Raw genomic sequence first — 27,290 nt, forward strand, 5'->3', positions numbered from 1 at the left:
CAGTGGCAGTACGCCTTTACAACGAGCACAGGATGGGGACACTCCAGAAATGTGAGTAGGAATCTTCATGCAATATTGTCTATCTATCTGGGTGGCATAGTAGAAGATCCAGGGAACATCCCAATGAGGTTCGGTGTGGTGGATTGTTATCCCTTCACTCTGTCCCTTCAGGGAATATTGGCCCCTTTGAGGACTCTATACCACTTGACAACTGTCTAAGGACTATTCTAGCCCCTGTATCTATGCTGTGAATTTATTGGAGGATTATAAGGGTATATACCGTATGGATCCGACACTAGAGCGCATACTGTATATCACAGATAATCTTGCTATCCTCTATTACAACCCCCCCCGCCCATCTCATGTAGCGAATCCTATTACACCCCCCATCTCATGTAGAGTATCCTCAATTACACCCATATATCTCATGTAGCGAATCCTCTATTACACCCCCATCTCATGTAGCGAATCCTCTATTACACAACCCCATCTCATGCAGCGAATCCTCTATTACACTCCCTATCTCATGTAGAGTATCCTCAATTACACCCATCTATCTTGTGTAGCGTAGCCTCTATTACACCCCCATCTTATGTAGGATATCCTCTATTACACCCCTCCCATCCCATGCAGCGAATCCTATTACACCCCTCCCATCTCATGCAGCGAATCCTACTACACGTCTCCCATCTCATGTAGCGAATCCTATCCTATTACACCCCCCCCCCCCCAGGGGTGAGCAAACTTTTTATGCCGAGCCCCCCTTTTCATCATTAAATTTCTCGGGCCCCCCCTGCCTGATGTAATCAAAATCACATGAAAAGAAAACAACTTTATTAAACGGTATACAATGTAATTACAAATATGTCTAAATACTTATATATTTCAACAGCTCCCGCTTGCAAAATGAGGCCTGGGACATGATGCGGGGAGCGGCGCTGGGCAGCGCTGACGCTCCTGCTCAAGCAGGAGATTTTTCTTGTCCCTGCATGAGCGTCAGCGAGCACGCTTGTGTGCCGGGTGGGAGGCTTTTTCGGGAGGCGGGCCTGGAGGCGGATCGGGAGCCGGGGCTAGCGCGCCACGTCACAGTGCCGACGTCACGGACTGCCATTGGCTTCAGGCAGTCACGTGACCGGCCCTGCGCTTGCATGAGCGGCAAAATTTAAACTTGCCTGTCTCCTGCATTTCCACACGCCTCCGCACGCCTGTGGAAGCGTGCGGAAGCGCCGTATAAAGCCGCGCTGATAGGGATAATCCCCCCCAGCGCGGCTCAGCGCGCCTCAGCACGGTCTTTTTGACCATGTCCGAGGCCTTAGGCTGCGTCCACGCTGCCTCTGAGAGCAGTGACATCACCAACTCTCCAAGCATGAGCACAGGGTGTCCTGCATAATTTTGAAAGCACGAGCGGGGGGCGTGGATCGAGGCTATTTTTGAGTGTGGCTGTGTGTGTGTGTGGGGGGGCACATTCATTCACCTCTTTGCTTCCCCCCCCTTTTTTTTCCCTTCCCCTCTCTTTTTTCCTTCTCCCATTTGCCCTTTTATTCTCCCTGCTCTTTGGCTTGCTGTCCCCAGTGTCATCCACACTCCTACCTACAGTATTATGTACCACACACATTCCCAGCTAGCTCAAACTCCTACACCCACCACATCATGATTATATATATATATATATTTTATAACTTAAATTTTGTATTGAGTATTACAAGCATATGATACAACATAGAATAGAAACTATCGTGAATTGATATTAACTTTCGCAAATGAAACAGGCAAAATGAGGTCTCGCGGCTTTTCGAGCCCTACTCAGCCGGGCGATTCAGGATGGACGAAGTGGTCCACAACACAATCCAGTATATATTAGTAGAAATAATAATGTAATTAAAAAAAAAAAAAGGGGGGGGGGGGGGAGGAAAGATGGGGGTGGGGAGGCGAGAAGATAGAAAGGGGGCGTCACCCCCAGTGTAACCCGCGGGCCGGTAGAGGGCAATCCCCTCCGGTCTCATCTCATCCTAAATCGGTTGATCTTAAGGCCCTGCTGTCTAAGGGTCTGTTTGCATGATAGAAAATGGGCGGTAACCTCCAAAAGAGAACGCACCTATAACTATTATAGCCAGACCGTGTTATTCTCGACCCCGGAGATATCTGTCTGTGCTAACCATGGCGTCCAGACTTTTAGAAAGTTGGTGCCAGTGTCGTTAACTAAACTCATCAACTTTTCCATCTGGCATATAAACCACATGCGATTAGATGCTTGGGATATCGGGGCGTTTCCATAATGCTGCAATCTCGCACCATCATGAATATATATTGTGACAAACGGCTTACTCGGGGGCTCCGCCGTCTGTCCGGGACTGCTAGAACACGGTCTTTATGGGTAGGTTAAATGACGAGGCGTAACGTGCTGTTCCTTTAAACAGGCTACTTCCTGGTGTATTCAGTCCCAGGCACTTAGACTGCCACACTGAATACAAAAGAAAACACAAGCAAAATAAAACCCTGCTCATCTGAGCAATAACTTAACTGAGGTTCACCCTGACTGGGGTTGGGGCGGCTTACCCGCTTTCAACAAACAAAAATAAGGATCTTTACAATTTGAGAAAAGGAACAGAATGAGTTAATTTGCTTGGGGAGAGGCTTTTCCCAGAATCCATTGCTGCAGTGGAAGTGCTGTGTGCTGGGTGATAATGGTGAAAGGTGGGGTTGCAGACCTGCCTAAGACATGCAAATGAGCATACAGTTGTATTTCCATTTGCTATATTGTCACTTTTTTTACTCACCATTACTTAACTAAGTATGATAAACCCCATCCTCATTGCTTCATTGCATAGCCAGTTAACCAACCCCACACTGATGAGACCCATTAAGGTCGAAACGGCTGTCTGTGGGTGGGTTTTCTGGCTATGCATCTTAACCCTGGCTGTGCTTGAAGCTGTGAACATGCAGCAAGCTTAAGCCTATAGGGAACCATGTTAAAAATGTGTTTTGAAGCAAAAAGTGGCACTGTGTGCTCATTTGCATGTCATTTCCCAGAATCCCTTGCTGCAGTGGAAGTGCTGTGTGCTGGGTGATAATGGTGAAATGTGCGGTTGCAGACCTGCCTAAGACATGCAAATGAGCGTACAGTTGTATTTCCATTTGATATATATATAGCTGGGTAGGTTTACCATACATTTAAAGTTATGGTGGGTGAAAAAGGCGACAGAAAACCTCTACCGTTAGCATATAGCCAATAAAGAATATCACTTGTGAGCACATTCACATGTCTTAGACAGGTCTGTAACCCTGCCTTCAACCATTATCAACTCGCATACAGTGCTCCCACTGCAGCAAGGGATTCTGGGAACTGACATGCAAATGAGCACACAATATGTCACCTTTTGCCTGGAATATACATTCACATGGTGCCCATTTTAGGTGATGTATCGCTGTTCACACAGCTTTTAAACACAGCATGGGACTAGCAAAGCAAGTTTAAACCACTCACAGACATGTTTCAACCTTGATGTGAATGGATATTCCAGGCAAAAGGTGACACACAAGGGGAGAGGGGAAAGGGGGGGGGAGAGAGGGGAAGGGGGGGGGAGAGAGGGGAAGGGGGGGAGAGAGGGGAAGGGGGCGGAGAGAAGGGAAGAGGGGCGGAGAGAGGGGAAGAGGGGCGGAGAGAGGGGAAGAGGGGAGCGGAGAGAGGGGAAGGGGGGGCGGAGAGAGGGGAAGGGGGGGCGGAGAGAGGGGAAGGGGGGGCGGAGAGAGGGGAAGGGGGGAGAGAGGGGAAGGGGAGAGGGGGAGAGAGGGGAAGGGGGGGAGAGAGGAAGGGGGGAGAGGGGAAGGGAGGGTGAGAGAGGGGAAGGAAGGGGAGAGAGGGGAAGGGGGGGAGAGAGGGGAAGGGGAGACGGGGAGAGAGGGGAAGGGGGGGAGAGAGGAAGGGGAGAGAGGGGAAGGGGGGAGAGAGGAAGGGGGGAGAGGGGAAGGGAGGGGAGAGAGGGGAAGGAAGGGGAGAGAGGGGAAGGGATGGGAGAGAGGGGAAGGGGGGGAAGGGGTGGAGAGAGGGGAAGGGGGAGAGAGAGGGGAGGGGGGAGAGAGGGGAAGGGGGAGGGGGGAGAGGGGAAGGGGGAGGAGATAGGGGAAGAGGGGGTAGGGAGGAGAGGGGGGAGAGGGGAAGGGGGAGAGAGAGGTGAAGGGGGGAGAGAGGGGAATGGGGGGGGTAGAGAGGGGAATGGGGGGAGAGAAAACACAATGCAGACACACACATACAGTACCAATAAAACACTCTGTTGCCCCCCTTTACACTCACACAACACACAGCAGACACACACACCTTTCTCCTCACCCTCCTTTGTGGAGCTCTATGCAGGCATGGTGGGGGAGGAGTCAGTGCATCACTGCTGCCTTCTGTCCAATCACCTTCCCTGATTGAGAGCTGCCCTCACTCTGTATGGATGAGAAAACTTAGCAGAGCGCCAAAAATTCCGGGCAATTACTGAATGGATAATGCCTGGTATTTAAGATGCATGAGATGGGGGGTGTAATAGGATTCGGACATGAGATGGGGGTGTAATAGGATTCACTACATGAGATGGGGGGTGTAATAGGATTCGCTACATGAGATGGGGGTGTAATAGGATTCACTACATGAGATGGGGGATGTAATAGGATTCGCTGCATGAGATGGGGGGTGTAATAGGATTCGCTACATGAGATGGGGTGTAATAGGATTCACTACATGAGATGGGGGATGTAATAGAGGATTCGCTGCATGTGATGGGGGTGTAATAGGATTCGGACATGAGATGGGGGGTGTAATAGGATTCGGACATGAGATGGGGGGTGTAATAGGATTCGGACATGAGATGGGGGGTGTAATAGGATGCGCTGCATGAGATGGGGGTGTAATAGAGGATACGCTGCATGTGATGGGGGGTGTAATAGGATTCGCTGCATGAGATAGGGGGTGTAATAGAGGATACACTACATGAGATGGGGGGTGTAATAGGATTCGCTGCATGAGATGGGGGGTGTAATAGGATTCGCTGCATGTGATGGGGGTGTAATAGGATTCACTACATGAGATGGGGGATGTAATAGAGGATTCGCTGCATGTGATGGGGGTGTAATAGGATTCGGACATGAGATGGGGGGGTGTAATAGGTTTGGCTGCATGTGATGGGGGTGTAATAGGATTCGCTACATGTGAAAAATATATTGTGACTACAGCGCTAAAGCTTCTAAACTAATAATGATTATCCATAAATAAAGATAAACAATAACCTTTTAAATAAAAGGAAGGCTGCCTTGGTACACTACTGCCTAGTACCGACAGACACAATACATATAACAAATAAACCTGGCGCCAAACGAAAACATACACTGACTGTAATATATTGACCATCAATCAATGTCCAAATGGAAAGTCCTGTGATCCTCAATAAGACTGCACAGGGGATCTTGCAAACCATGAAACGAGAAACACGACAAGGGGACAAATCATAGCATATACCTGCTGGGTAATGGCAATCTATACTAATAACAAACTAATACAACATAAAAATACACCTAGTGATAAACTAGAACAGTATCTATTAAAATATGTAAGTAAGCTTCTTGTAAGTAGGGTTTCAATTTTAACATCATCGGAGATCAGCTGTTGTGTGTCACCCTCATGGTTCATTTTATATGATAGATATTGTTCTAGTTTATCACTAGGTGTCTTGTGTCTTGGCAAGTTGTGGGCGAGTAGTCACACACTCGTTTCTCACTGCAGTTCCCCCGGCTGCAGGTTTGGGTTTCCAGGTGGGTTAGGGTTAGCAGGAATAGCAGACAAGCCGTCTGTATAGCTCAAAGGTAAACAGCCCAATTGCTGTGAGCTTGTAAATGCTGAATGGATGAGTGTAGGAGTGAATAGAGGGGAGAGAGAGTTGGTGAGAAAAAACACTGCTAACAACGTGAATGCTCAATGAGGCTCGGTTGCAGAAGTACAGTGTGTAGGGATCGGTGTTGGAGTAGCCAGTTACTCACGATCAATGTTGTCCCTCGCTGCTCTCTCTCTCCCTGCGTCCTTGTCACGAGAGAACAGACAATATATCTAATAACCGGGCCAGATTGAACAAGACTAGGATATAGTAAACTGAATGAGTTTATTTCCTATGAGCAGAACAGACAATACATCAAGCACATAACATTACAGAAATATTTACACTTACTGGGGTTGGACAAGGAGATATTCAGCCGAATAGCAGCTCCTTAGTTGTTATAGGTCACAACAAGCACGACAAGCACAGGAATAAGGGGTGCAAGCAACTATATAGATGCAGGCCCCCCATTCCTAACAAGGTAGTCCAGTTATTGGTGAACAATTATCTTGTCCCAATCACCGGTTGCCAGGTAACGCGAGAAGCTGGGTTTACCACACCCCTCATTAATACACTCCTCCCCTGTAGCTACTTGGCCAGCCCATTTATAAAAAACTATGACATGATGCCTTCGTTGCCATCCTGTCTAGCAAAAATGCTTTTTCTCCACAACAAAGCCTTTCAAGTAGCCTCCTTTGATCAACATATGGCCTCATTAACACATCAGAGGACTCATATAACTCACACTGCCTTTCTGAATAAAAATATGGCATCAACTATTACATGGGGAAATCATACTTTCTATTGGTAAGAAGGGGTTAACAATCCCTGGGCCGCCTGCTATAGGTGGGATGTAACTTGTGTCCAAATATCACCGTTATAGCATGTATACAATGATAGATATAATTTTTTCACTTTATCCAGTGTCAGGAATACAATACAATACCATTTCTCCCTCTCTCCATGTTAATACATAACATAGCAATTAATTCTGCTGAAGCAGGGGTATGCAGATCAACATATACACAATATGGTTAACCCTTTCCCTCCTGACATGATTTATACACACATAGTAATATAACAGACTGCTGGGGAAATACATCTCAGACCTGGGGCAATTCTGCTGAAGCAGGGGGATGCAGATCAACATATACACAGATCCCATTAACCCCTCATACCCCGATCATGACACCTCCCCTCCTCAAACGGTGCCCACTAGGCCAGATACCTCAGCCTGAGCCATGGCAGCTTATGAGGATTCACAGTCAGAGGGGTTCTTTTGCCGCGCAACGCCATTAACAGGGCTATGCCCTCTGCTCCTCTTAGGGTGGATGGTAAAGTCTGAGTCTTGTAGAGGCCAGCCCCACCTCGGCAGGGTGGCATTTCCCCAGGTGGCATAAGCCACTACTCTGTGCACTAGGGTGCACTTCACATACACCCCAGGGAGTTCACTGGCCAAGGCCAGCTTCGGGGTTTGGGAGCGTCCTCCCCAGGCAGGAAACCAGACAGGCAGCACAGACCGTCACCCCTGAGTCGAGTCAGTCAAAATAGGAGTCATAGGAGACATAAAACGTCATTATCTCCTGAACAAATGTGAGGAAATCAAGAATAACTATCTTATGTCGTGTTGTCGGTGTGAAAAACCTTTACCAACCAAATGTAAAGTAAGCAATAAGGTACTTGCATTTTAGTAGTTGTCGCTCTTTCCATTAACCTACTGTGTGTAAGACGCTCTTCAATATTGAAAAATTCTAGTGTCTGATTTCCCCAAGTCTGAGAATCCAGCTTTCATAGAATGCACAAAAGTCAGCACAGGATGTGTTTCAAGGACTTCTGAACATTTGACATTTCCACTGCAACTCTCATGTTTGAATGGAGAAATATTTTCTAACGACTTCAAATTTAGAATCCCCCACATTTACGACTTCAATTGTCACTACACACATACAATGGAGGAGCGATAACACGCTGAGATGTGTCAACCTCTCTCGATTGGGAAATATTGGGGTTGCTGTTTGTAGAGTTCGCATTTACGGTAGAAAACTGTAAGCATGGAAGGTTGTATGTGTGTTAGCTGAGGGAAATTCGTTTTGCTCTCTGAAGAAATTGATATTAAAAATTGAAATAATTTTTCAGAAACATAGATTGCAACACTATTAAAAGAGAATATCATATACATGAAAGGGGGCATCTGGATTTGAACCAGAGACCTCTTGATCTGCAGTCAAATGCTCTACCACTGAGCTATACCCCCTGCCAGAATTTACGGTCAACTATTTGTCCATGGGACAAATGGAGTAGACAGGGCCTCCAAAGAAGAGGATGACATAAAACGTCATTATCTCCTGAACAAATGTGTGGAAATCAAGAATAAGTATCTTATGTCGTGTTATCTGTGTGAAAACCTTAACCAAGCAAATGTAAAGTAAGCAATAAGGTACTTGCATTTTAGTAGTTGTCGCGCTTTCCATTAACCTACTGTGTGTAAGACGCTCTTCAATATTGAACAATTCTAGTGTCTGATTTCCCCAAGTCTGAGATTCCAGCTTTCTTAGAATGCACAAAAGACAGCACAGGATGTGTTTGAAGGACTTCTGAACATTTGACATTTCCACTGCAACTCTCGTGTTTGAATGGAGAAATATTTTCTAACTACTTCAAATTTTGAATCCCCCACATTTACGACTTCAATTGTCACTACACACATACAATGGAGGAGCGATAACACGCTGAGATGTGTCAACCTCTCTCGATTGGAAAATATTGGGGTTGCTGTTTGTAGAGATCGCATTTACGGTAGAAAACTGTAAGCATGGAAGGTTGTATGTGTGTTAGCTGAGGGAAATTCATTTTGCTCTCTGAAGAAATTGATATTAAAAATTGAAATAATTTTTCAGAAACATAGATTGCAACCCTATTAAAAGAGAATATCATATACATGAAAGGGGGCATCTGGATTTGAACCAGAGACCTCTTGATCTGCAGTCAAATGCTCTACCACTGAGCTATACCCCCTGCCAGAATTTGCTGTCAACTATTTGTCCATGGGACAAATGGAGTAGACAGGGCCTCCAAAGAAGAGGATGACATAAAACGTCATTATCTCCTGAACAAATGTGTGGAAATCAAGAATAACTATCTTATGTCGTGTTGTCGGTGTGAAAAACCTTTACCAACCAAATGTAAAGTAAGCAATAAGGTACTTGCATTTTAGTAGTTGTCTCTCTTTCCATTAACCTACTGTGTGTAAGACGCTCTTCAATATTGAAAAATTCTAGTGTCTGATTTCTCCAAGTCTGAGAATCCAGCTTTCATAGAATGCACAAAAGTCAGCACAGGATGTGTTTCAAGGACTTCTGAACATTTGACATTTCCACTGCAACTCTCATGTTTGAATGGAGAAATATTTTCGAACTACTTCAAATTTAGAATCCCCCACATTTACGACTTCAATTGTCACTACACACATACAATGGAGGAGCGATAACACGCTGAGATGTGTCAACCTCTCTCGATTGGGAAATATTGGGGTTGCTGTTTGTAGAGTTCGCATTTACGGTAGAAAACTGTAAGCATGGAAGGTTGTATGTGTGTTAGCTGAGGGAAATTCGTTTTGCTCTCTGAAGAAATTGATATTAAAAATTGAAATAATTTTTCAGAAACATAGATTGCAACCCTATTAAAAGAGAATATCATATACATGAAAGGGGGCATCTGGATTTGAACCAGAGCCCTCTTGATCTGCAGTCAAATGCTCTACCACTGAGCTATAACCCCTGCCAGAATTTGCGGTCAACTATTTGTCCATGGGACAAATGGAGTAGACAGGGCCTCCAAAGAAGAGGATGACATAAAACGTCATTATCTCCTGAACAAATGTGTGGAAATCAAGAATAAGTATCTTATGTCGTGTTATCTGTGTGAAAACCTTAACCAACCAAATGTAAAGTAAGCAATAAGGTACTTGCATTTTAGTAGTTGTCGCGCTTTCCATTAACCTACTGTGTGTAAGACGCTCTTCAATATTGAACAATTCTAGTGTCTGATTTCTCCAAGTCTGAGATTCCAGCTTTCATAGAATGCACAAAAGACAGCACAGGATGTGTTTCAAGGACTTCTGAACATTTGACATTTCCACTGCAACTCTCGTGTTTGAATGGAGAAATATTTTCTAACTACTTCAAATTTTGAATCCCCCACATTTACGACTTCAATTGTCACTACACACATACAATGGAGGAGTGATAACACGCTGAGATGTGTCAACCTCTCTCGATTGGGAAATATTGGAGTTGCTGTTTGTAGAGTTCGCATTTACGGTAGAAAACTGTAAGCATGGAAGGTTGTATGTGTGTTAGCTGAGGGAAATTCGTTTTGCTCTCTGAAGAAATTGATATTAAAAATTGAAATAATTTTTCAGAAACATAGATTGCAACTCTATTAAAAGAGAATATCATATACATGAAAGGGGGCATCTGGATTTGAACCAGAGACCTCTTGATCTGCAGTCAAATGCTCTACCACTGAGCTATACCCCCTGCCAGAATTTGCTGTCAACTATTTGTCCATGGGACAAATGGAGTAGACAGGGCCTCCAAAGAAGAGGATGACATAAAACGTCATTATCTCCTGAACAAATGTGTGGAAATCAAGAATAACTATCTTATGTCGTGTTGTCGGTGTGAAAAACCTTTACCAACCAAATGTAAAGTAAGCAATAAGGTACTTGCATTTTAGTAGTTGTCTCTCTTTCCATTAACCTACTGTGTGTAAGACGCTCTTCAATATTGAAAAATTCTAGTGTCTGATTTCTCCAAGTCTGAGAATCCAGCTTTCATAGAATGCACAAAAGTCAGCACAGGATGTGTTTCAAGGACTTCTGAACATTTGACATTTCCACTGCAACTCTCATGTTTGAATGGAGAAATATTTTCGAACTACTTCAAATTTAGAATCCCCCACATTTACGACTTCAATTGTCACTACACACATACAATGGAGGAGCGATAACACGCTGAGATGTGTCAACCTCTCTCGATTGGGAAATATTGGGGTTGCTGTTTGTAGAGTTCGCATTTACGGTAGAAAACTGTAAGCATGGAAGGTTGTATGTGTGTTAGCTGAGGGAAATTCGTTTTGCTCTCTGAAGAAATTGATATTAAAAATTGAAATAATTTTTCAGAAACATAGATTGCAACCCTATTAAAAGAGAATATCATATACATGAAAGGGGGCATCTGGATTTGAACCAGAGCCCTCTTGATCTGCAGTCAAATGCTCTACCACTGAGCTATAACCCCTGCCAGAATTTGCGGTCAACTATTTGTCCATGGGACAAATGGAGTAGACAGGGCCTCCAAAGAAGAGGATGACATAAAACGTCATTATCTCCTGAACAAATGTGTGGAAATCAAGAATAAGTATCTTATGTCGTGTTATCTGTGTGAAAACCTTAACCAACCAAATGTAAAGTAAGCAATAAGGTACTTGCATTTTAGTAGTTGTCGCGCTTTCCATTAACCTACTGTGTGTAAGACGCTCTTCAATATTGAACAATTCTAGTGTCTGATTTCTCCAAGTCTGAGATTCCAGCTTTCATAGAATGCACAAAAGACAGCACAGGATGTGTTTCAAGGACTTCTGAACATTTGACATTTCCACTGCAACTCTCGTGTTTGAATGGAGAAATATTTTCTAACTACTTCAAATTTTGAATCCCCCACATTTACGACTTCAATTGTCACTACACACATACAATGGAGGAGCGATAACACGCTGAGATGTGTCAACCTCTCTCGATTGGGAAATATTGGGGTTGCTGTTTGTAGAGTTCGCATTTACGGTAGAAAACTGTAAGCATGGAAGGTTGTATGTGTGTTAGCTGAGGGAAATTCGTTTTGCTCTCTGAAGAAATTGATATTAAAAATTGAAATAATTTTTCAGAAACATAGATTGCAACTCTATTAAAAGAGAATATCATATACATGAAAGGGGGCATCTGGATTTGAACCAGAGACCTCTTGATCTGCAGTCAAATGCTCTACCACTGAGCTATACCCCCTGCCAGAATTTGCTGTCAACTATTTGTCCATGGGACAAATGGAGTAGACAGGGCCTCCAAAGAAGAGGATGACATAAAACGTCATTATCTCCTGAACAAATGTGTAGAAATCAAGAATAACTATCTTATGTCGTGTTGTCGGTGTGAAAAACCTTTACCAACCAAATGTAAAGTAAGCAATAAGGTACTTGCATTTTAGTAGTTGTCTCGCTTTCCATTAACCTACTGTGTGTAAGACGCTCTTCAATATTGAAAAATTCTAGTGTCTGATTTCTCCAAGTCTGAGAATCCAGCTTTCATAGAATGCACAAAAGTCAGCACAGGATGTGTTTCAAGGACTTCTGAACATTTGACATTTCCACTGCAACTCTCATGTTTGAATGGAGAAATATTTTCTAACTACTTCAAATTTAGAATCCCCCACATTTACGACTTCAATTGTCACTACACACATACAATGGAGGAGCGATAACACGCTGAGATGTGTCAACCTCTCTCGATTGGGAAATATTGGGGTTGCTGTTTGTAGAGTTCGCATTTACGGTAGAAAACTGTAAGCATGGAAGGTTGTATGTGTGTTAGCTGAGGGAAATTCGTTTTGCTCTCTGAAGAAATTGATATTAAAAATTGAAATAATTTTTCAGAAACATAGATTGCAACCCTATTAAAAGAGAATATCATATACATGAAAGGGGGCATCTGGATTTGAACCAGAGACCTCTTGATCTGCAGTCAAATGCTCTACCACTGAGCTATACCCCCTGCCAGAATTTACGGTCAACTATTTGTCCATGGGACAAATGGAGTAGACAGGGCCTCCAAAGAAGAGGATGACATAAAACGTCATTATCTCCTGAACAAATGTGTGGAAATCAAGAATAAGTATCTTATGTCGTGTTATCTGTGTGAAAACCTTAACCAAGCAAATGTAAAGTAAGCAATAAGGTACTTGCATTTTAGTAGTTGTCGCGCTTTCCATTAACCTACTGTGTGTAAGACGCTCTTCAATATTGAACAATTCTAGTGTCTGATTTCCCCAAGTCTGAGATTCCAGCTTTCTTAGAATGCACAAAAGACAGCACAGGATGTGTTTGAAGGACTTCTGAACATTTGACATTTCCACTGCAACTCTCGTGTTTGAATGGAGAAATATTTTCTAACTACTTCAAATTTTGAATCCCCCACATTTACGACTTCAATTGTCACTACACACATACAATGGAGGAGCGATAACACGCTGAGATGTGTCAACCTCTCTCGATTGGAAAATATTGGGGTTGCTGTTTGTAGAGTTCGCATTTACGGTAGAAAACTGTAAGCATGGAAGGTTGTATGTGTGTTAGCTGAGGGAAATTCATTTTGCTCTCTGAAGAAATTGATATTAAAAATTGAAATAATTTTTCAGAAACATAGATTGCAACCCTATTAAAAGAGAATATCATATACATGAAAGGGGGCATCTGGATTTGAACCAGAGACCTCTTGATCTGCAGTCAAATGCTCTACCACTGAGCTATACCCCCTGCCAGAATTTGCTGTCAACTATTTGTCCATGGGACAAATGGAGTAGACAGGGCCTCCAAAGAAGAGGATGACATAAAACGTCATTATCTCCTGAACAAATGTGTGGAAATCAAGAATAAGTATCTTATGTCGTGTTATCTGTGTGAAAACCTTAACCAACCAAATGTAAAGTAAGCAATAAGGTACTTGCATTTTAGTAGTTGTCGCGCTTTCCATTAACCTACTGTGTGTAAGACGCTCTTCAATATTGAACAATTCTAGTGTCTGATTTCTCCAAGTCTGAGATTCCAGCTTTCATAGAATGCACAAAAGACAGCACAGGATGTGTTTCAAGGACTTCTGAACATTTGACATTTCCACTGCAACTCTCGTGTTTGAATGGAGAAATATTTTCTAACTACTTCAAATTTAGAATCCCCCACATTTACGACTTCAATTGTCACTACACACATACAATGGAGGAGCGATAACACGCTGAGATGTGTCAACCTCTCTCGATTGGGAAATATTGGGGTTGCTGTTTGTAGAGTTCGCATTTACGGTAGAAAACTGTAAGCATGGAAGGTTGTATGTGTGTTAGCTGAGGGAAATTCGTTTTGCTCTCTGAAGAAATTGATATTAAAAATTGAAATAATTTTTCAGAAACATAGATTGCAACCCTATTAAAAGAGAATATCATATACATGAAAGGGGGCATCTGGATTTGAACCAGAGCCATCTTGATCTGCAGTCAAATGCTCTACCACTGAGCTATACCCCCTGCCAGAATTTGCGGTCAACTATTTGTCCATGGGACAAATGGAGTAGACAGGGCCTCCAAAGAAGAGGATGACATAAAACGTCATTATCTCCTGAACAAATGTGTGGAAATCAAGAATAAGTATCTTATGTCGTGTTGTCGGTGTGAAAAACCTTTACCAACCAAATGTAAAGTAAGCAATAAGGTACTTGCATTTTAGTAGTTTCACTCTTTCCATTAACCTACTGTGTGTAAGACACTCTTCAATATTGAAAAACTCTAGTGTCTGATTTCCCCAAGTCTGAGAATCCAGCTTTCATAGAATGCACAAAAGTCAGCACAGGATGTGTTTCAAGGACTTCTGAACATTTGACATTTCCACTGCAACTCTCATGTTTGAATGGAGAAATATTTTCTAACTACTTTAAATTTAGAATCCCCCACATTTACGACTTCAATTGTCACTACACACATACAATGGAGGAGCAATAACACGCTGAGATGTGTCAACCTCTCTCGATTGGGAAATATTGGGGTTGCTGTTTGTAGAGTTCGCATTTACGGTAGAAAACTGTAAGCATGGAAGGTTGTATGTGTGTTAGCTGAGGGAAATTCGTTTTGCTCTCTGAAGAAATTGATATTAAAAATTGAAATAATTTTTCAGAAACATAGATTGCAACCCTATTAAAAGAGAATATCATATACATGAAAGGGGGCATCTGGATTTGAACCAGAGATCTCTTGATCTGCAGTCAAATGCTCTACCACTGAGCTATACCCCCTGCCAGAATTTACGGTCAACTATTTGTCCATGGGACAAATGGAGTAGACAGGGCCTCCAAAGAAGAGGATGACATAAAACGTCATTATCTCCTGAACAAATGTGTGGAAATCAAGAATAAGTATCTTATGTCGTGTTATCTGTGTGAAAACCTTAACCAAGCAAATGTAAAGTAAGCAATAAGGTACTTGCATTTTAGTAGTTGTCGCGCTTTCCATTAACCTACTGTGTGTAAGACGCTCTTCAATATTGAACAATTCTAGTGTCTGATTTCCCCAAGTCTGAGATTCCAGCTTTCTTAGAATGCACAAAAGACAGCACAGGATGTGTTTGAAGGACTTCTGAACATTTGACATTTCCACTGCAACTCTCGTGTTTGAATGGAGAAATATTTTCTAACTACTTCAAATTTTGAATCCCCCACATTTACGACTTCAATTGTCACTACACACATACAATGGAGGAGCGATAACACGCTGAGATGTGTCAACCTCTCTCGATTGGAAAATATTGGGGTTGCTGTTTGTAGAGTTCGCATTTACGGTAGAAAACTGTAAGCATGGAAGGTTGTATGTGTGTTAGCTGAGGGAAATTCATTTTGCTCTCTGAAGAAATTGATATTAAAAATTGAAATAATTTTTCAGAAACATAGATTGCAACCCTATTAAAAGAGAATATCATATACATGAAAGGGGGCATCTGGATTTGAACCAGAGACCTCTTGATCTGCAGTCAAATGCTCTACCACTGAGCTATACCCCCTGCCAGAATTTGCTGTCAACTATTTGTCCATGGGACAAATGGAGTAGACAGGGCCTCCAAAGAAGAGGATGACATAAAACGTCATTATCTCCTGAACAAATGTGTGGAAATCAAGAATAAGTATCTTATGTCGTGTTATCTGTGTGAAAACCTTAACCAACCAAATGTAAAGTAAGCAATAAGGTACTTGCATTTTAGTAGTTGTCGCGCTTTCCATTAACCTACTGTGTGTAAGACGCTCTTCAATATTGAACAATTCTAGTGTCTGATTTCTCCAAGTCTGAGATTCCAGCTTTCATAGAATGCACAAAAGACAGCACAGGATGTGTTTCAAGGACTTCTGAACATTTGACATTTCCACTGCAACTCTCGTGTTTGAATGGAGAAATATTTTCTAACTACTTCAAATTTAGAATCCCCCACATTTACGACTTCAATTGTCACTACACACATACAATGGAGGAGCGATAACACGCTGAGATGTGTCAACCTCTCTCGATTGGGAAATATTGGGGTTGCTGTTTGTAGAGTTCGCATTTACGGTAGAAAACTGTAAGCATGGAAGGTTGTATGTGTGTTAGCTGAGGGAAATTCGTTTTGCTCTCTGAAGAAATTGATATTAAAAATTGAAATAATTTTTCAGAAACATAGATTGCAACCCTATTAAAAGAGAATATCATATACATGAAAGGGGGCATCTGGATTTGAACCAGAGCCATCTTGATCTGCAGTCAAATGCTCTACCACTGAGCTATACCCCCTGCCAGAATTTGCGGTCAACTATTTGTCCATGGGACAAATGGAGTAGACAGGGCCTCCAAAGAAGAGGATGACATAAAACGTCATTATCTCCTGAACAAATGTGTGGAAATCAAGAATAAGTATCTTATGTCGTGTTGTCGGTGTGAAAAACCTTTACCAACCAAATGTAAAGTAAGCAATAAGGTACTTGCATTTTAGTAGTTTCACTCTTTCCATTAACCTACTGTGTGTAAGACACTCTTCAATATTGAAAAACTCTAGTGTCTGATTTCCCCAAGTCTGAGAATCCAGCTTTCATAGAATGCACAAAAGTCAGCACAGGATGTGTTTCAAGGACTTCTGAACATTTGACATTTCCACTGCAACTCTCATGTTTGAATGGAGAAATATTTTCTAACTACTTTAAATTTAGAATCCCCCACATTTACGACTTCAATTGTCACTACACACATACAATGGAGGAGCAATAACACGCTGAGATGTGTCAACCTCTCTCGATTGGGAAATATTGGGGTTGCTGTTTGTAGAGTTCGCATTTACGGTAGAAAACTGTAAGCATGGAAGGTTGTATGTGTGTTAGCTGAGGGAAATTCGTTTTGCTCTCTGAAGAAATTGATATTAAAAATTGAAATAATTTTTCAGAAACATAGATTGCAACCCTATTAAAAGAGAATATCATATACATGAAAGGGGGCATCTGGATTTGAACCAGAGACCTCTTGATCTGCAGTCAAATGCTCTACCACTGAGCTATACCCCCTGCCAGAATTTACGGTCAACTATTTGTCCATGGGACAAATGGAGTAGACAGGGCCTCCAAAGAAGAGGATGACATAAAACGTCATTATCTCCTGAACAAATGTGTGGAAATCAAGAATAAGTATCTTATGTCGTGTTATCTGTGTGAAAACCTTAACCAAGCAAATGTAAAGTAAGCAATAAGGTACTTGCATTTTAGTAGTTGTCGCGCTTTCCATTAACCTACTGTGTGTAAGACGCTCTTCAATATTGAACAATTCTAGTGTCTGATTTCCCCAAGTCTGAGATTCCAGCTTTCTTAGAATGCACAAAAGACAGCACAGGATGTGTTTGAAGGACTTCTGAACATTTGACATTTCCACTGCAACTCTCGTGTTTGAATGGAGAAATATTTTCTAACTACTTCAAATTTTGAATCCCCCACATTTACGACTTCAATTGTCACTACACACATACAATGGAGGAGCGATAACACGCTGAGATGTGTCAACCTCTCTCGATTGGAAAATATTGGGGTTGCTGTTTGTAGAGTTCGCATTTACGGTAGAAAACTGTAAGCATGGAAGGTTGTATGTGTGTTAGCTGAGGGAAATTCATTTTGCTCTCTGAAGAAATTGATATTAAAAATTGAAATAATTTTTCAGAAACATAGATTGCAACCCTATTAAAAGAGAATATCATATACATGAAAGGGGGCATCTGGATTTGAACCAGAGACCTCTTGATCTGCAGTCAAATGCTCTACCACTGAGCTATACCCCCTGCCAGAATTTGCTGTCAACTATTTGTCCATGGGACAAATGGAGTAGACAGGGCCTCCAAAGAAGAGGATGACATAAAACGTCATTATCTCCTGAACAAATGTGTGGAAATCAAGAATAAGTATCTTATGTCGTGTTATCTGTGTGAAAACCTTAACCAACCAAATGTAAAGTAAGCAATAAGGTACTTGCATTTTAGTAGTTGTCGCGCTTTCCATTAACCTACTGTGTGTAAGACGCTCTTCAATATTGAACAATTCTAGTGTCTGATTTCTCCAAGTCTGAGATTCCAGCTTTCATAGAATGCACAAAAGACAGCACAGGATGTGTTTCAAGGACTTCTGAACATTTGACATTTCCACTGCAACTCTCGTGTTTGAATGGAGAAATATTTTCTAACTACTTCAAATTTAGAATCCCCCACATTTACGACTTCAATTGTCACTACACACATACAATGGAGGAGCGATAACACGCTGAGATGTGTCAACCTCTCTCGATTGGGAAATATTGGGGTTGCTGTTTGTAGAGTTCGCATTTACGGTAGAAAACTGTAAGCATGGAAGGTTGTATGTGTGTTAGCTGAGGGAAATTCGTTTTGCTCTCTGAAGAAATTGATATTAAAAATTGAAATAATTTTTCAGAAACATAGATTGCAACCCTATTAAAAGAGAATATCATATACATGAAAGGGGGCATCTGGATTTGAACCAGAGCCATCTTGATCTGCAGTCAAATGCTCTACCACTGAGCTATACCCCCTGCCAGAATTTGCGGTCAACTATTTGTCCATGGGACAAATGGAGTAGACAGGGCCTCCAAAGAAGAGGATGACATAAAACGTCATTATCTCCTGAACAAATGTGTGGAAATCAAGAATAAGTATCTTATGTCGTGTTGTCGGTGTGAAAAACCTTTACCAACCAAATGTAAAGTAAGCAATAAGGTACTTGCATTTTAGTAGTTTCACTCTTTCCATTAACCTACTGTGTGTAAGACACTCTTCAATATTGAAAAACTCTAGTGTCTGATTTCCCCAAGTCTGAGAATCCAGCTTTCATAGAATGCACAAAAGTCAGCACAGGATGTGTTTCAAGGACTTCTGAACATTTGACATTTCCACTGCAACTCTCATGTTTGAATGGAGAAATATTTTCTAACTACTTTAAATTTAGAATCCCCCACATTTACGACTTCAATTGTCACTACACACATACAATGGAGGAGCAATAACACGCTGAGATGTGTCAACCTCTCTCGATTGGGAAATATTGGGGTTGCTGTTTGTAGAGTTCGCATTTACGGTAGAAAACTGTAAGCATGGAAGGTTGTATGTGTGTTAGCTGAGGGAAATTCGTTTTGCTCTCTGAAGAAATTGATATTAAAAATTGAAATAATTTTTCAGAAACATAGATTGCAACCCTATTAAAAGAGAATATCATATACATGAAAGGGGGCATCTGGATTTGAACCAGAGACCTCTTGATCTGCAGTCAAATGCTCTACCACTGAGCTATACCCCCTGCCAGAATTTACGGTCAACTATTTGTCCATGGGACAAATGGAGTAGACAGGGCCTCCAAAGAAGAGGATGACATAAAACGTCATTATCTCCTGAACAAATGTGTGGAAATCAAGAATAAGTATCTTATGTCGTGTTATCTGTGTGAAAACCTTAACCAAGCAAATGTAAAGTAAGCAATAAGGTACTTGCATTTTAGTAGTTGTCGCGCTTTCCATTAACCTACTGTGTGTAAGACGCTCTTCAATATTGAACAATTCTAGTGTCTGATTTCCCCAAGTCTGAGATTCCAGCTTTCTTAGAATGCACAAAAGACAGCACAGGATGTGTTTGAAGGACTTCTGAACATTTGACATTTCCACTGCAACTCTCGTGTTTGAATGGAGAAATATTTTCTAACTACTTCAAATTTTGAATCCCCCACATTTACGACTTCAATTGTCACTACACACATACAATGGAGGAGCGATAACACGCTGAGATGTGTCAACCTCTCTCGATTGGAAAATATTGGGGTTGCTGTTTGTAGAGTTCGCATTTACGGTAGAAAACTGTAAGCATGGAAGGTTGTATGTGTGTTAGCTGAGGGAAATTCATTTTGCTCTCTGAAGAAATTGATATTAAAAATTGAAATAATTTTTCAGAAACATAGATTGCAACCCTATTAAAAGAGAATATCATATACATGAAAGGGGGCATCTGGATTTGAACCAGAGACCTCTTGATCTGCAGTCAAATGCTCTACCACTGAGCTATACCCCCTGCCAGAATTTGCTGTCAACTATTTGTCCATGGGACAAATGGAGTAGACAGGGCCTCCAAAGAAGAGGATGACATAAAACGTCATTATCTCCTGAACAAATGTGTGGAAATCAAGAATAACTATCTTATGTCGTGTTGTCGGTGTGAAAAACCTTTACCAACCAAATGTAAAGTAAGCAATAAGGTACTTGCATTTTAGTAGTTGTCTCTCTTTCCATTAACCTACTGTGTGTAAGACGCTCTTCAATATTGAAAAATTCTAGTGTCTGATTTCTCCAAGTCTGAGAATCCAGCTTTCATAGAATGCACAAAAGTCAGCACAGGATGTGTTTCAAGGACTTCTGAACATTTGACATTTCCACTGCAACTCTCATGTTTGAATGGAGAAATATTTTCTAACTACTTCAAATTTAGAATCCCCCACATTTACGACTTCAATTGTCACTACACACATACAATGGAGGAGCGATAACACGCTGAGATGTGTCAACCTCTCTCGATTGGGAAATATTGGGGTTGCTGTTTGTAGAGTTCGCATTTACGGTAGAAAACTGTAAGCATGGAAGGTTGTATGTGTGTTAGCTGAGGGAAATTCGTTTTGCTCTCTGAAGAAATTGATATTAAAAATTGAAATAATTTTTCAGAAACATAGATTGCAACCCTATTAAAAGAGAATATCATATACATGAAAGGGGGCATCTGGATTTGAACCAGAGCCCTCTTGATCTGCAGTCAAATGCTCTACCACTGAGCTATACCCCCTGCCAGAATTTGCGGTCAACTATTTGTCCATGGGACAAATGGAGTAGACAGGGCCTCCAAAGAAGAGGATGACATAAAACGTCATTATCTCCTGAACAAATGTGTGGAAATCAAGAATAAGTATCTTATGTTGTGTTATCTGTGTGAAAACCTTAACCAACCAAATGTAAAGTAAGCAATAAGGTACTTGCATTTTAGTAGTTGTCGCGCTTTCCATTAACCTACTGTGTGTAAGACGCTCTTCAATATTGAACAATTCTAGTGTCTGATTTCTCCAAGTCTGAGATTCCAGCTTTCATAGAATGCACAAAAGACAGCACAGGATGTGTTTCAAGGACTTCTGAACATTTGACATTTCCACTGCAACTCTCGTGTTTGAATGGAGAAATATTTTCTAACTACTTCAAATTTTGAATCCCCCACATTTACGACTTCAATTGTCACTACACACATACAATGGAGGAGCGATAACACGCTGAGATGTGTCAACCTCTCTCGATTGGAAAATATTGGGGTTGCTGTTTGTAGAGTTCGCATTTACGGTAGAAAACTGTAAGCATGGAAGGTTGTATGTGTGTTAGCTGAGGGAAATTCGTTTTGCTCTCTGAAGAAATTGATATTAAAAATTGAAATAATTTTTCAGAAACATAGATTGCAACACTATTAAAAGAGAGTATCATATACATGAAAGGGGGCATCTGGATTTGAACCAGAGACCTCTTGATCTGCAGTCAAATGCTCTACCACTGAGCTATACCCCCTGCCAGAATTTGCGGTCAACTATTTGTCCATGGGACAAATGGAGTAGACAGGGCCTCCAAAGAAGAGGATGACATAAAACGTCATTATCTCCTGAACAAATGTGTGGAAATCAAGAATAACTATCTTATGTCGTGTTGTCGGTGTGAAAAACCTTTACCAACCAAATGTAAAGTAAGCAATAAGGTACTTGCATTTTAGTAGTTGTCTCGCTTTCCATTAACCTACTGTGTGTAAGACGCTCTTCAATATTGAAAAATTCGAGTGTCTGATTTCTCCAAGTCTGAGAATCCAGCTTTCATAGAATGCACAAAAGTCAGCACAGGATGTGTTTCAAGGACTTCTGAACATTTGACATTTCCACTGCAACTCTCATGTTTGAATGGAGAAATATTTTCTAACTACTTCAAATTTAGAATCCCCCACATTTACGACTTCAATTGTCACTACACACATACAATGGAGGAGCGATAACACGCTGAGATGTGTCAACCTCTCTCGATTGGGAAATATTGGGGTTGCTGTTTGTAGAGTTCGCATTTACGGTAGAAAACTGTAAGCATGGAAGGTTGTATGTGTGTTAGCTGAGGGAAATTCGTTTTGCTCTCTGAAGAAATTGATATTAAAAATTGAAATAATTTTTCAGAAACATAGATTGCAACCCTATTAAAAGAGAATATCATATACATGAAAGGGGGCATCTGGATTTGAACCAGAGACCTCTTGATCTGCAGTCAAATGCTCTACCACTGAGCTATACCCCCTGCCAGAATTTACGGTCAACTATTTGTCCATGGGACAAATGGAGTAGACAGGGCCTCCAAAGAAGAGGATGACATAAAACGTCATTATCTCCTGAACAAATGTGTGGAAATCAAGAATAAGTATCTTATGTCGTGTTATCTGTGTGAAAACCTTAACCAAGCAAATGTAAAGTAAGCAATAAGGTACTTGCATTTTAGTAGTTGTCGCGCTTTCCATTAACCTACTGTGTGTAAGACGCTCTTCAATATTGAACAATTCTAGTGTCTGATTTCCCCAAGTCTGAGATTCCAGCTTTCTTAGAATGCACAAAAGACAGCACAGGATGTGTTTGAAGGACTTCTGAACATTTGACATTTCCACTGCAACTCTCGTGTTTGAATGGAGAAATATTTTCTAACTACTTCAAATTTTGAATCCCCCACATTTACGACTTCAATTGTCACTACACACATACAATGGAGGAGCGATAACACGCTGAGATGTGTCAACCTCTCTCGATTGGAAAATATTGGGGTTGCTGTTTGTAGAGTTCGCATTTACGGTAGAAAACTGTAAGCATGGAAGGTTGTATGTGTGTTAGCTGAGGGAAATTCATTTTGCTCTCTGAAGAAATTGATATTAAAAATTGAAATAATTTTTCAGAAACATAGATTGCAACCCTATTAAAAGAGAATATCATATACATGAAAGGGGGCATCTGGATTTGAACCAGAGACCTCTTGATCTGCAGTCAAATGCTCTACCACTGAGCTATACCCCCTGCCAGAATTTGCTGTCAACTATTTGTCCATGGGACAAATGGAGTAGACAGGGCCTCCAAAGAAGAGGATGACATAAAACGTCATTATCTCCTGAACAAATGTGTGGAAATCAAGAATAAGTATCTTATGTCGTGTTATCTGTGTGAAAACCTTAACCAACCAAATGTAAAGTAAGCAATAAGGTACTTGCATTTTAGTAGTTGTCGCGCTTTCCATTAACCTACTGTGTGTAAGACGCTCTTCAATATTGAACAATTCTAGTGTCTGATTTCTCCAAGTCTGAGATTCCAGCTTTCATAGAATGCACAAAAGACAGCACAGGATGTGTTTCAAGGACTTCTGAACATTTGACATTTCCACTGCAACTCTCGTGTTTGAATGGAGAAATATTTTCTAACTACTTCAAATTTTGAATCCCCCACATTTACGACTTCAATTGTCACTACACACATACAATGGAGGAGCGATAACACGCTGAGATGTGTCAACCTCTCTCGATTGGAAAATATTGGGGTTGCTGTTTGTAGAGTTCGCATTTACGGTAGAAAACTGTAAGCATGGAAGGTTGTATGTGTGTTAGCTGAGGGAAATTCGTTTTGCTCTCTGAAGAAATTGATATTAAAAATTGAAATAATTTTTCAGAAACATAGATTGCAACACTATTAAAAGAGAGTATCATATACATGAAAGGGGGCATCTGGATTTGAACCAGAGACCTCTTGATCTGCAGTCAAATGCTCTACCACTGAGCTATACCCCCTGCCAGAATTTGCGGTCAACTATTTGTCCATGGGACAAATGGAGTAGACAGGGCCTCCAAAGAAGAGGATGACATAAAACGTCATTATCTCCTGAACAAATGTGTGGAAATCAAGAATAAGTATCTTATGTCGTGTTGTCGGTGTGAAAAACCTTTACCAACCAAATGTAAAGTAAGCAATAAGGTACTTGCATTTTAGTAGTTTCACTCTTTCCATTAACCTACTGTGTGTAAGACACTCTTCAATATTGAAAAATTCTAGTGTCTGATTTCCCCAAGTCTGAGAATCCAGCTTTCATAGAATGCACAAAAGTCAGCACAGGATGTGTTTCAAGGACTTCTGAATATTTGACATTTCCACTGCAACTCTCATGTTTGAATGGAGAAATATTTTCTAACTACTTTAAATTTAGAATCCCCCACATTTACGACTTCAATTGTCACTACACACATACAATGGAGGAGCGATAACACGCTGAGATGTGTCAACCTCTCTCGATTGGGAAATATTGGGGTTGCTGTTTGTAGGGTTCGCATTTACGGTAGAAAACTGTAAGCATGGAAGGTTGTATGTGTGTTAGCTGAGGGAAATTCGTTTTGCTCTCTGAAGAAATTGATATTAAAAATTGAAATAATTTTTCAGAAACATAGATTGCAACTCTATTAAAAGAGAATATCATATACATGAAAGGGGGCATCTGGATTTGAACCAGAGACCTCTTGATCTGCAGTCAAATGCTCTACCACTGAGCTATACCCCCTGCCAGAATTTGCTGTCAACTATTTGTCCATGGGACAAATGGAGTAGACAGGGCCTCCAAAGAAGAGGATGACATAAAACGTCATTATCTCCTGAACAAATGTGTGGAAATCAAGAATAACTATCTTATGTCGTGTTGTCGGTGTGAAAAACCTTTACCAACCAAATGTAAAGTAAGCAATAAGGTACTTGCATTTTAGTAGTTGTCTCGCTTTCCATTAACCTACTGTGTGTAAGACGCTCTTCAATATTGAAAAATTCTAGTGTCTGATTTCTCCAAGTCTGAGAATTCAGCTTTCATAGAATGCACAAAAGTCAGCACAGGATGTGTTTCAAGGACTTCTGAACATTTGACATTTCCACTGCAACTCTCATGTTTGAATGGAGAAATATTTTCTAACTACTTCAAATTTAGAATCCCCCACATTTACGACTTCAATTGTCACTACACACATACAATGGAGGAGCGATAACACGCTGAGATGTGTCAACCTCTCTCGATTGGGAAATATTGGGGTTGCTGTTTGTAGAGTTCGCATTTACGGTAGAAAACTGTAAGCATGGAAGGTTGTATGTGTGTTAGCTGAGGGAAATTCGTTTTGCTCTCTGAAGAAATTGATATTAAAAATTGAAATAATTTTTCAGAAACATAGATTGCAACCCTATTAAAAGAGAATATCATATACATGAAAGGGGGCATCTGGATTTGAACCAGAGCCCTCTTGATCTGCAGTCAAATGCTCTACCACTGAGCTATACCCCCTGCCAGAATTTGCGGTCAACTATTTGTCCATGGGACAAATGGAGTAGACAGGGCCTCCAAAGAATAGGATGACATAAAACGTCATTATCTCCTGAACAAATGTGTGGAAATCAAGAATAAGTATCTTATGTCGTGTTGTCGGTGTGAAAAACCTTTACCAACCAAATGTAAAGTAAGCAATAAGGTACTTGCATTTTAGTAGTTTCACTCTTTCCATTAACCTACTGTGTGTAAGACACTCTTCAATATTGAAAAATTCTAGTGTCTGATTTCCCCAAGTCTGAGAATCCAGCTTTCATAGAATGCACAAAAGTCAGCACAGGATGTGTTTCAAGGACTTCTGAACATTTGACATTTCCACTGCAACTCTCATGTTTGAATGGAGAAATATTTTCTAACTACTTTAAATTTAGAATCCCCCACATTTACGACTTCAATTGTCACTACACACATACAATGGAGGAGCGATAACACGCTGAGATGTGTCAACCTCTCTCGATTGGGAAATATTGGGGTTGCTGTTTGTAGAGTTCGCATTTACGGTAGAAAACTGTAAGCATGGAAGGTTGTATGTGTGTTAGCTGAGGGAAATTCGTTTTGCTCTCTGAAGAAATTGATATTAAAAATTGAAATAATTTTTCAGAAACATAGATTGCAACCCTATTAAAAGAGAATATCATATACATGAAAGGGGGCATCTGGATTTGAACCAGAGACCTCTTGATCTGCAGTCAAATGCTCTACCACTGAGCTATACCCCCTGCCAGAATTTACGGTCAACTATTTGTCCATGGGACAAATGGAGTAGACAGGGCCTCCAAAGAAGAGGATGACATAAAACGTCATTATCTCCTGAACAAATGTGTGGAAATCAAGAATAAGTATCTTATGTCGTGTTATCTGTGTGAAAACCTTAACCAAGCAAATGTAAAGTAAGCAATAAGGTACTTGCATTTTAGTAGTTGTCGCGCTTTCCATTAACCTACTGTGTGTAAGACGCTCTTCAATATTGAACAATTCTAGTGTCTGATTTCCCCAAGTCTGAGATTCCAGCTTTCTTAGAATGCACAAAAGACAGCACAGGATGTGTTTGAAGGACTTCTGAACATTTGACATTTCCACTGCAACTCTCGTGTTTGAATGGAGAAATATTTTCTAACTACTTCAAATTTTGAATCCCCCACATTTACGACTTCAATTGTCACTACACACATACAATGGAGGAGCGATAACACGCTGAGATGTGTCAACCTCTCTCGATTGGGAAATATTGGGGTTGCTGTTTGTAGAGTTCGCATTTACGGTAGAAAACTGTAAGCATGGAAGGTTGTATGTTTGTTAGCTGAGGGAAATTCATTTTGCTCTCTGAAGAAATTGATATAAAAAATTGAAATAATTTTTCAGAAACATAGATTGCAACCCTATTAAAAGAGAATATCATATACATGAAAGGGGGCATCTGGATTTGAACCAGAGACCTCTTGATCTGCAGTCAAATGCTCTACCACTGAGCTATACCCCCTGCCAGAATTTGCTGTCAACTATTTGTCCATGGGACAAATGGAGTAGACAGGGCCTCCAAAGAAGAGGATGACATAAAACGTCATTATCTCCTGAACAAATGTGTGGAAATCAAGAATAACTATCTTATGTCGTGTTGTCGGTGTGAAAAACCTTTACC

General features: G+C 41.0%; 26 non-coding genes across 26 annotated transcripts; all 26 read right to left on the bottom strand.

Moving 5' to 3' along the window:
* Window positions 1-8,028: 8,028 nt before the first annotated feature.
* On the bottom strand, window positions 8,029-8,100 carry TRNAC-GCA (transfer RNA cysteine (anticodon GCA)). The gene has a single exon. It is a non-coding gene; the product is annotated as a tRNA-Cys (tRNA).
* Window positions 8,101-8,789: 689 nt separating this feature from the next.
* On the bottom strand, window positions 8,790-8,861 carry TRNAC-GCA (transfer RNA cysteine (anticodon GCA)). Its single transcript has one exon. It is a non-coding gene; the product is annotated as a tRNA-Cys (tRNA).
* Window positions 8,862-9,551: 690 nt separating this feature from the next.
* On the bottom strand, window positions 9,552-9,623 carry TRNAC-GCA (transfer RNA cysteine (anticodon GCA)). Its single transcript has one exon. It is a non-coding gene; the product is annotated as a tRNA-Cys (tRNA).
* A 689-nt stretch (window positions 9,624-10,312) lies between these two features.
* TRNAC-GCA (transfer RNA cysteine (anticodon GCA)) lies at window positions 10,313-10,384 on the bottom strand. The gene has a single exon. It is a non-coding gene; the product is annotated as a tRNA-Cys (tRNA).
* A 690-nt stretch (window positions 10,385-11,074) lies between these two features.
* On the bottom strand, window positions 11,075-11,146 carry TRNAC-GCA (transfer RNA cysteine (anticodon GCA)). Its single transcript has one exon. It is a non-coding gene; the product is annotated as a tRNA-Cys (tRNA).
* A 689-nt stretch (window positions 11,147-11,835) lies between these two features.
* On the bottom strand, window positions 11,836-11,907 carry TRNAC-GCA (transfer RNA cysteine (anticodon GCA)). The gene has a single exon. It is a non-coding gene; the product is annotated as a tRNA-Cys (tRNA).
* Window positions 11,908-12,597: 690 nt separating this feature from the next.
* On the bottom strand, window positions 12,598-12,669 carry TRNAC-GCA (transfer RNA cysteine (anticodon GCA)). The gene has a single exon. It is a non-coding gene; the product is annotated as a tRNA-Cys (tRNA).
* A 689-nt stretch (window positions 12,670-13,358) lies between these two features.
* TRNAC-GCA (transfer RNA cysteine (anticodon GCA)) lies at window positions 13,359-13,430 on the bottom strand. The gene has a single exon. It is a non-coding gene; the product is annotated as a tRNA-Cys (tRNA).
* Window positions 13,431-14,119: 689 nt separating this feature from the next.
* Window positions 14,120-14,191, bottom strand: TRNAC-GCA (transfer RNA cysteine (anticodon GCA)). Its single transcript has one exon. It is a non-coding gene; the product is annotated as a tRNA-Cys (tRNA).
* Window positions 14,192-14,880: 689 nt separating this feature from the next.
* TRNAC-GCA (transfer RNA cysteine (anticodon GCA)) lies at window positions 14,881-14,952 on the bottom strand. Its single transcript has one exon. It is a non-coding gene; the product is annotated as a tRNA-Cys (tRNA).
* Window positions 14,953-15,641: 689 nt separating this feature from the next.
* TRNAC-GCA (transfer RNA cysteine (anticodon GCA)) lies at window positions 15,642-15,713 on the bottom strand. Its single transcript has one exon. It is a non-coding gene; the product is annotated as a tRNA-Cys (tRNA).
* Window positions 15,714-16,402: 689 nt separating this feature from the next.
* Window positions 16,403-16,474, bottom strand: TRNAC-GCA (transfer RNA cysteine (anticodon GCA)). The gene has a single exon. It is a non-coding gene; the product is annotated as a tRNA-Cys (tRNA).
* A 689-nt stretch (window positions 16,475-17,163) lies between these two features.
* TRNAC-GCA (transfer RNA cysteine (anticodon GCA)) lies at window positions 17,164-17,235 on the bottom strand. Its single transcript has one exon. It is a non-coding gene; the product is annotated as a tRNA-Cys (tRNA).
* A 689-nt stretch (window positions 17,236-17,924) lies between these two features.
* TRNAC-GCA (transfer RNA cysteine (anticodon GCA)) lies at window positions 17,925-17,996 on the bottom strand. Its single transcript has one exon. It is a non-coding gene; the product is annotated as a tRNA-Cys (tRNA).
* A 689-nt stretch (window positions 17,997-18,685) lies between these two features.
* On the bottom strand, window positions 18,686-18,757 carry TRNAC-GCA (transfer RNA cysteine (anticodon GCA)). Its single transcript has one exon. It is a non-coding gene; the product is annotated as a tRNA-Cys (tRNA).
* Window positions 18,758-19,446: 689 nt separating this feature from the next.
* TRNAC-GCA (transfer RNA cysteine (anticodon GCA)) lies at window positions 19,447-19,518 on the bottom strand. The gene has a single exon. It is a non-coding gene; the product is annotated as a tRNA-Cys (tRNA).
* A 689-nt stretch (window positions 19,519-20,207) lies between these two features.
* On the bottom strand, window positions 20,208-20,279 carry TRNAC-GCA (transfer RNA cysteine (anticodon GCA)). The gene has a single exon. It is a non-coding gene; the product is annotated as a tRNA-Cys (tRNA).
* A 690-nt stretch (window positions 20,280-20,969) lies between these two features.
* Window positions 20,970-21,041, bottom strand: TRNAC-GCA (transfer RNA cysteine (anticodon GCA)). The gene has a single exon. It is a non-coding gene; the product is annotated as a tRNA-Cys (tRNA).
* Window positions 21,042-21,730: 689 nt separating this feature from the next.
* On the bottom strand, window positions 21,731-21,802 carry TRNAC-GCA (transfer RNA cysteine (anticodon GCA)). Its single transcript has one exon. It is a non-coding gene; the product is annotated as a tRNA-Cys (tRNA).
* A 690-nt stretch (window positions 21,803-22,492) lies between these two features.
* On the bottom strand, window positions 22,493-22,564 carry TRNAC-GCA (transfer RNA cysteine (anticodon GCA)). The gene has a single exon. It is a non-coding gene; the product is annotated as a tRNA-Cys (tRNA).
* Window positions 22,565-23,253: 689 nt separating this feature from the next.
* TRNAC-GCA (transfer RNA cysteine (anticodon GCA)) lies at window positions 23,254-23,325 on the bottom strand. The gene has a single exon. It is a non-coding gene; the product is annotated as a tRNA-Cys (tRNA).
* Window positions 23,326-24,014: 689 nt separating this feature from the next.
* Window positions 24,015-24,086, bottom strand: TRNAC-GCA (transfer RNA cysteine (anticodon GCA)). The gene has a single exon. It is a non-coding gene; the product is annotated as a tRNA-Cys (tRNA).
* Window positions 24,087-24,775: 689 nt separating this feature from the next.
* TRNAC-GCA (transfer RNA cysteine (anticodon GCA)) lies at window positions 24,776-24,847 on the bottom strand. The gene has a single exon. It is a non-coding gene; the product is annotated as a tRNA-Cys (tRNA).
* Window positions 24,848-25,537: 690 nt separating this feature from the next.
* TRNAC-GCA (transfer RNA cysteine (anticodon GCA)) lies at window positions 25,538-25,609 on the bottom strand. The gene has a single exon. It is a non-coding gene; the product is annotated as a tRNA-Cys (tRNA).
* A 689-nt stretch (window positions 25,610-26,298) lies between these two features.
* Window positions 26,299-26,370, bottom strand: TRNAC-GCA (transfer RNA cysteine (anticodon GCA)). The gene has a single exon. It is a non-coding gene; the product is annotated as a tRNA-Cys (tRNA).
* A 689-nt stretch (window positions 26,371-27,059) lies between these two features.
* Window positions 27,060-27,131, bottom strand: TRNAC-GCA (transfer RNA cysteine (anticodon GCA)). The gene has a single exon. It is a non-coding gene; the product is annotated as a tRNA-Cys (tRNA).
* Between the last annotated feature and the right edge of the window lie 159 nt (window positions 27,132-27,290).

The sequence above is a fragment of the Ascaphus truei genome, chromosome 19 (genome assembly GCF_040206685.1).
Source record: "Ascaphus truei isolate aAscTru1 chromosome 19, aAscTru1.hap1, whole genome shotgun sequence".
NCBI lineage: Eukaryota > Metazoa > Chordata > Amphibia > Anura > Ascaphidae > Ascaphus > Ascaphus truei.